Below are 8,346 nucleotides of genomic sequence, written 5' to 3' on the forward strand. Positions count from 1 at the left end.
CTACCCTCTCTAACTCTTTTCCCATGCATCCTTAGCCTCATACCTTCATGAATTATTTTCCTGGTAAAAAAGGACGGACTGCGTCTTTTCTATTGAAAACCTAAACCCCCAATCATAACCCCATTCTACCACCTTATCAATAGGCTCTATGCACGAACGCTGCTGACATATTTCCGGTAGGATCTCAGCCGGCGTCTTTACTTCCGCATAGCGCATTCTATAGGACAATTCACTTTAATAAAATTCATTTTCTCAGAAACGGAGACAACGATTTTAGAAACTGATTCGCTAGTCGGATTTCGCGTGATATGAGAGAATACTCACCCTCAAAGTTGTCGATGTAGCTCGAAATTTTTAATTTAAAGAACTTCTCTTTCTTACTCATATTTGTGACAGTTAACTGCCTCACAATATTGTTTACATCATTCACGTTAACCGCTGGAAGTTCTTGTAAACAGAGAGTGTAATTTGCCATTATCTCCACCTAATGCAAAAACGGCTTCTGACGCAGCACCGGAATGACCGGATGTAACTGGGCGGGCTGAGACAAAACGCGGAAGCGATCGTGCATAGAGCCTATTGCCTCCTGTACCTTCCTTATAACATATTCCACATTCCTTCCTCTTTTACACACCTTCCTATGTCTTCTGGAACCTGTCCAAATACATCATTTATCATAATGATAAACAGCAACAGGCTTATCACACTCCCTTGAGGAGTGCTGTTTTCAACCATATACAGGTTTGACATATCTGCCCCAATTCTCACTTGAATTTTCTTTCCAAACAGAAAGTCTTTTATCCAGTTAAATGCTCTCCCACCTACGCCCATCTTATTCAGCTTGATTAATAATCCCTCTTTGTCCCCCATGTCGTAGGCCTTTTCTATATAAAAAAAATACTGCAACTACACTTTCTTTGTTTGCTTGCACTTTTCTTATCTCAGTCTCTAATCTTAAAACCGAATCCATAGTATTCCTTCCCTTCCTAAACTCTGACAACTTGCCAGTAAACCTCTTCTTTCAAGTTCATATGGCATTCTATCTGTTATCATTTTTTCCATTATTTTACATAAGTTGGACGTAAGAGCTATTGGCCTATAACTCGTGGGTATAGTTGGATCCTTGCCGTTTCTTAATCGGAATCACTATTGCTTCGTTCCATACATTTGGTAATGTTCCCTCCTTCCAGACTTTATTGTATAACTCAATCAACTTTAAAAGTGATCTTTTCCCTAGTTGTTTTAACATTACATGACATATTTGATCTTTCCTTGGAGATGTAGGTTTTGCTCTCTTAATTGCTCTTACCATCTCTGCAAAAGTGAACGGTTCATCTATTGCTTCTCCTGACTCATTCTTTCTATTTATCATCTGTAAATGCAGATTCAAATGTATTGCCCTTCTCCTTCTCTCTTCTTCTGACAGAATTTCTGAACTGTGAACCTTTGTAAATGATTTTACCATGACCTCTACCTTTTCCTTATAAGATACAGCTATTTTCTCCTCAAATGTTAAAACTGGATATTCCCATTGCCTCCTGTTCCCTCCCATCCTCTTTATCATTCCACAGACTTCTCCCACAGGTGTTGTTCTTCCTATCTCACTACAAAAGTTTCTCCAACTTATCCTCTTTTGCCTGTCTTATTGTTCTTCTCACCACTGCCTGTGCCTCTCTTATATTGGATTAGATTAGATTCTGTAGATTGGGGCCGGGGGTTCTTTTAACTAATCTGAATGCTTCTGCTATTTCTATTTCTTACTGCCTGATGACACTCCTCATTCCACCAAGGCACCCATTTCCGATTTCCTCTGTTCTTCCCCTTTGGAATAGCTTCCTCCGCTGCTATAATAATTGCTGATGTAACCTGATAATGTATACTTCCAGACACATCAATCCTAGTCACTGTCCTAGTCACCTAGTCACTTATTTTCTGAAATTTGTCCCAGTCTGCTTTTTCAAAGATCCACTTTGGGATCCTTACTTCCATTCTCCCACCCACCGTGCATAAAACTGGATAGAGATCACTCCTCACCATTGTTGCTGACCAAACTTCCCATTTACTATCTCCTGCCATTGTATTCAACACTAAAGTTAAATCTAATGCTGATTCAATTCCTGTTTGTAAGTTTATCCTAGTTCCTCTACCATCATTCAAACAAACCAATTCTTCCTTTTTATCCAGTAGATCTTCAATTATCTTACCATTTGCATCTGTCTGTACACCTCCCCACATTGAGCTATGAGCATTAAAATCTGCACACCAAATTACTTTTTGTCTATCTTGCCCTTGTATTCTTGGTACATTTTCCAACATCAACCTTTTACATGGGTTATAATAATTGGGTTTTACATGGGTTATAATTGATAATACCTTATTAATTATGCTTATTAAAAGGGCCCTCTTCCCCACACCTCCACCACTATGTATTCCTAATCTTCTCCCTCTTCTAGTAATTTAAATTATATTCCATACTTGATGAAGGTGGCACATCCTCCTCCTCCTCCTGCCGTCCTATCGTTCCTAATTGTTGTGTATCCATGTATTACAAATTCTAGATGTAGTTTCAGCCAAGTTTCCTGAATACATAGTACATCCGGTTTTTCATCTAATTAATTCCTGAAATGCTTAAATTCCTGACCATACATTGGCCATTAAACTTCTAGCATTCCATTGTAAAAGGATTACCATTAATATTAGCCAACCCATGATGTATCTTGACTTGACTGATTAGCAAGGTTCTCCCTCACTTCCTCACTTTTGTCAGTCCTACTAATCCTAAATGATTTATTGCGGCTTTGACCACCAACTGAATTTTGTCATTTTTAGATTTTACTTCTGCGGTACTGTTAATCACTCCAGCTATAAACGTTACCAAATCTCTTTTTTCCCACATACACTCTGTCATCTGTTCTTTTTTGTTGCTCTTGCACTCCCACATCTTCTACCTCATTAATTTTATTTTCCCTCTCTCTTGACACTTTAACAGCATCTGCATAGGTTATCCTTCTTTCCACTATTATCTTTTGAATTTCGGTCTCCCTCCTCATTATTTCACATCCCCCATTTGCCACATTATGATCTCCTCCACAGCTGCACCACTTTGGTGGAACCCCTATTCCTCACTTTCCATACGCATGGTCCCCTCCGCATCTAGCACATCTTCTCTGTCTTTTGCAGTTTTTTTGCAGTGTGTCCAAACCTCTGACAGTTGAAGCACCTCATTGGCTTTGGTACATACATTCTCACTGGATAACTCATGAATCCCAAGAATACTTTATTTGGCATATTCTCTCCTTCAAATTCTATTGACACCGATTCACAGTCCCTCATTACTCCTTCCTTTGTTGATTTCAGTCTTTGAACGTTCAGTACTTTCCTTCTTTTATATTCTTTTTCGATTCACCCATGCTAACATTCATTGGCACCCCTGTAATCACTCCTATGCAACCATCTTCTTTCCGAGCTTCCACCCTTCCTGTATTTTCCACTTTACATTTCCCAATTAATTCTACACGTAAACCTTATCTTTTGTCATAAATAGTATCATTAAGTAAAAGTTCATACAAAGATTAGGTACGGTTATTTATTGGTAAATTAACCAAAGGATTAATAAACTATTAAAAAAATAAACAATCATTCAATTAATCAGAAAAATAATCAATAGAAAAACTAATCGTTAGTTGCAGCCCTAATTAAATCAAGCAGTATTAAAGTCATATGTGAAAAACGTCAGCCTGTCACCATAGAGGTCTTTTTGGAAAGACGGTCTGTTTTGGACCTCTGTCTTGGGGGTCAAACAATCCATGGCGTTTTCTTTGTGGGGCTCAAGCTGTGCAATCTCCAAACCAATCCGTCTTTTAAAAACTGCCTAATGTTGACGCCTTAAGTGTTCTGTCCTCTAGTTGGTATTATCTATTTACAAACTTTCTCTGTTTCTGAGTTAGTCCGTATCAGACTGAATGGCGTCTCAAATGACAAATCATCTGATTTAGGTTCCTGCATGTTGATTTATAATTTCTATGAAACTGCCATGGTTACCAAACAGATAAGATAGGATTCTAAAGTTAGGATCTTTTGTAATGTGCCCCCTGAACTCCATGTGGCAGCAACAAATGTGGAAGTTCTTCACATTAAAACCCACAATGTCAATGTGAGGAACAATATCTTGATGGATCTTTAGTAACAGGTGGATTTTTACAGAGAGACTGAGACTAGCTCGTATATGATGCTTCGAGTGAATGCTGCTTGTTAATTATAGCAAAATAATACTATTGTCATAATGACAAATATATTTTAATGCAAATTTTGTAAATACTTTTTAATGACTAGTAATACATATCTTGCCCTGTACATTTTCTCATTTCACTCTCTGTTGGCAGGTGTTTTTGTGCCCTGCCCTTCCCTGCCCTACCCTGCCCTGTCTGTAGCTTTCGGTCCTTTATTTTTTGAAATCAGGATTTTAGCATTATTTTTGTAGCTTCATTTAAAGGCCCACTGAAGTGCCCTGAAATGTGCAGCATTATTCAATGTGTTGACGTAATTTCCACTGAAACAGGAAGACAGAGTGGGACATATCAATCAGTTTCTTCCCTTTTTAAAATAGCTATTAGCGTTTTGTTTATATCACAGTTTGGCCAGAGCCGTTGAGCTCGGTAAAGCCACAGTTTCCTCGTAATATCTAACCGTTTCTCCTCCTAATCTCCTCCATATCGCTTTAAAATTTCATTCTGTGCAGAATTCAAATGGGTCCAATATGTTTTGTGGTCTGCGCCAACTTGTCTGGACCGGAGCAGACTGTGTGCGTGCTGCAGCAGTTCAATTGGCTCTAATGTGAAACCGACTTCATTCACCCCAATGGAAAGCATATTTACACTGTTTGAATCCCATATCCCCTATAGTGCACTAGACTAGAGTAATGTCATCAAAATCATTGATCCATATTGGTGGAAGTGAGAAGCACTTCAGTCGGCCTTTAAAGATTAGACACCAAGTAAGTTACGAATCAAATGTTGTCTACTCTCCACCGCTGGCTAAACATTTTCTTTAGGAGCTTTTAGGAGATCTAACATGAGGAGTCAAGAAGAAGATTAGTATTATAGAAATAGTCTTTCTGTGGGCCCCACTTTCCAGTGAGGCCTCTGTTACTCGGGTCCACCATTAACCATTGATAAAGGGATCGTTGATCACGGCCCATGCGAATGCTCCACTCATGAACTGCTCATGCTCACTGGAAAAGCAAAGTCAGCTCAAATAACGCGCCAACATGAAATTTCTATGTAGTGGTACACTTGTTTATGTTTGCAGTACCCGTACTGTGCTGTAACATTGTGTTTTTTTTACGATCCGTGCTGGGCAACACTGGTAAAATGACTATACTGATCCACTCCCCCGCTATGCTCTGCTCAAATGCTCTGATAATGATAGATTTGTAGGACTATACATGATTTGGATAATTGGTCATAAACTAAATCTGTTTGCATAGAACTGAATATATATATATATATATATAGATATAGATATTTAGAAATAATGTATTTTCTGTCCAATTTTAGTGTTACTTTCAATAAAAGTGTGGTTATTTTTATTTTATTGGCTTGTATTGTTTTAACTCAGTATGATTAAAATAAATTAATTTCATTAAAAAGTCTAATATCAATACAATTATATAAAAAAAGCGGTTACACGTTATTTTAAGGTGTCAGTGTTACAGTGTATTTATACATTTAAGTACTGAGTAATACTAATTAACTACATAGAAGAATAAGGTGTTTTTTTTAGGGATGGGACTTTTTCTCGACAAAACGACCGACATTCGACACATGCTCCACTCGACAAAAAAAAAAGAGTGTCGACATGTCGAGGGGGCGGGGCTTGTGGGATTTCCAAATTGCATTTTTTTTGGGGGCTTTTAATTTATTACATTTCCTATTCAAATACACATCATAAAGTGCCACTTTTCCCATAATGAAATAAAACATTTTAAATAAAACAATCCATTTTTTTCTAAATGGGATCGCCACTTGACCGTTGACCCCACTTCTCCCGGAAAGACGCGCACGCGCACTCGTAGACCAGAACAAGATAGCGAAAGCAGTACGCCATCAAAGCGCTGTGTGCTCGGGTTTTGGAAGTCAATGTCACCAAAGAAGTGTGTTTTTGTATGCCAGGGCAAGACAACCCTGCACAGATTCCCAAAGAACCCATCGTTAAGTGGACCAGTGGATGGAGTTTGTTTTTTCAGAGCATCAACGGAGCTGTGTAAGACTGTTTGTTCCCTGCATTTTGACGATGATTGTTTTATAAACAAAGCCCAGATCGACGGATTTGCAGATCGTCTAATGCGGATCGAGCAGTCACAATGATAAAGGTTCGCGATCGCATTCGGTGAGTAAACTGCTTAAAAAAAATGTCTCTGTGTGTTGTTAGCTCGGTTAGCACAGCTATAGCATACCGCCCACACGGCCCGCCTCCAGACACTCGTTTTTTTGCGGAAAGACTCGGGACAGCCTATCTGTCTTTTATAAATAAAATTAAAGACTTTTTGGAGATATGAAGGATGCAATACTACTCTATAGGTACTCAAGATTAACAGGAGATTGAGTGAAAATGAGCATTTCACCCCCCCTTTAAAAAAAAAAAAGAAAAGAAAGGCCGACAATCCGACAAAAAGTCGACACATGGGCCTCGACAGTCGATTTCCCAAATCCCGTGTCGTTCCCATCCCTAGTTTTTTTATATAGCGCCTCTCCATAGCTCAAGGTCGCTTTACATTGTACATTACAATACATTTAAACACCCACACATACATTACAGTCACATAGGATACATATAGTCACATTATCCAAAATGCATGTTATATAGATATGTTTTTAACTGGGTCTTGAAAGTAGCCACAGATGAGGTATTACGTAGTGTAAGAGGTAGCGAATTCCATAATTGAGGAGCATTAACACTAAATGACCTTCCACTTACAGTAGACAACCGGAAACGAGGGATGGACAATAAACCAAGTTCAGCTGATCTAAGGGACCGGGCAGGGTGGTAAGGGTAGAGTAGGTCAGACAGATATTGGGGAGCAAGACCATTTAATGCTTTGAATGTTAGAAGCAATACCTTAAAGTGGATACGTGATGCCACAGGTAGCCAGTGAAGGTCATGAAGCAGAGGAGTAATGTGAGCAGAACGCCTAGTGGAGGTGAGAACTCTTGCTGCAGAGTTTTGAACATACTGTAATCTTGCAATAAGTTTTTGGGAAGACCAAGAAATAAGGCATTGCAATAGTCCAGGCGTGCATGAATTAAGGTTTCAGGATCAGCTAAAGTGAAAGAAGATCGTAGACGAGCAATATTACGAAGATGGAAAAAAGAGTTTTTAACAAGAGAAGAAATATGAGAGCCAAAAGATAGAGTTGGATCGAATAAGACTCCAAGGTTACGAATCGATGACGAAGGCTTAACTTGAATTCCATCAATATCAAAGCAATGTACATGTACTTACTATAGGTTAGGGTAAGGATGAGTATTTGGTTTAGGGTTAATTGCATGTAATTATGCTTAATTTATAGTTATTATTACACTAACTACATGTAACGTGTAATAATGACACTGTAAAATAAAGTGTTACCAGAAAAGATCATTTAAAATAAGATATAAATAATTTTTAAAAAGCAGTTTTGGTTTCGGTTTTCGGGCAAGTGAATCCAGAAGTTTCTTTTGTGTTTTTGGCCCATCCCTACTTAAGTAACCCAGACCCCACACAACTCTAGTGTATGATATATGCAGTTAAATCTCAAAATAACTCATAATACTAATAATAATTGTATTATCATTTTCGTTTGTTTAATTTAAGTGTACCTGAACAGGCAGACAGAATTTTTAAATGAAAAAATGTAAATAGTTGTAAATACTACATGGGCTTCATAGGAGATTCCAAGTGATCCAGGGTCTACATACAGAGTCTTTTGTTTCAGTTGAATTTGGTAAATGCTGCTGCCAGTAACAGTTTATTCTCTGTGCAGTCTTTCCTAGATGATGTCGGCAGTGGTCATCATATGTCTTGCAGTATAGCTGGTAGTTTGCCATGGTTCACTTTCTGAGAAGTCCATCCTAAGACTGATGTGTAGGCATTTCAAGGTGAAATATATCTAGCTGTATGACAGGAAGTGGTAGCACCTCATCCTAGGTGAAGTCCATCATGGAAGGCTGAAATTTACATTTATGCATTTAGGTCAATGGTCTTCAACACATATACCAGTAGCTTGTGGCCTGATCGGAGGTAGCCAGGGGTTGAAGTGGGGGGAAAAAGTGGCAATACTCACTGGAGGAGGGATTGGTTTTCTCCTCA

The sequence above is a fragment of the Scardinius erythrophthalmus genome (genome assembly GCF_964197995.2).
Source record: "Scardinius erythrophthalmus genome assembly, chromosome: 4".
NCBI classification, from domain to species: domain Eukaryota; kingdom Metazoa; phylum Chordata; class Actinopteri; order Cypriniformes; family Leuciscidae; genus Scardinius; species Scardinius erythrophthalmus.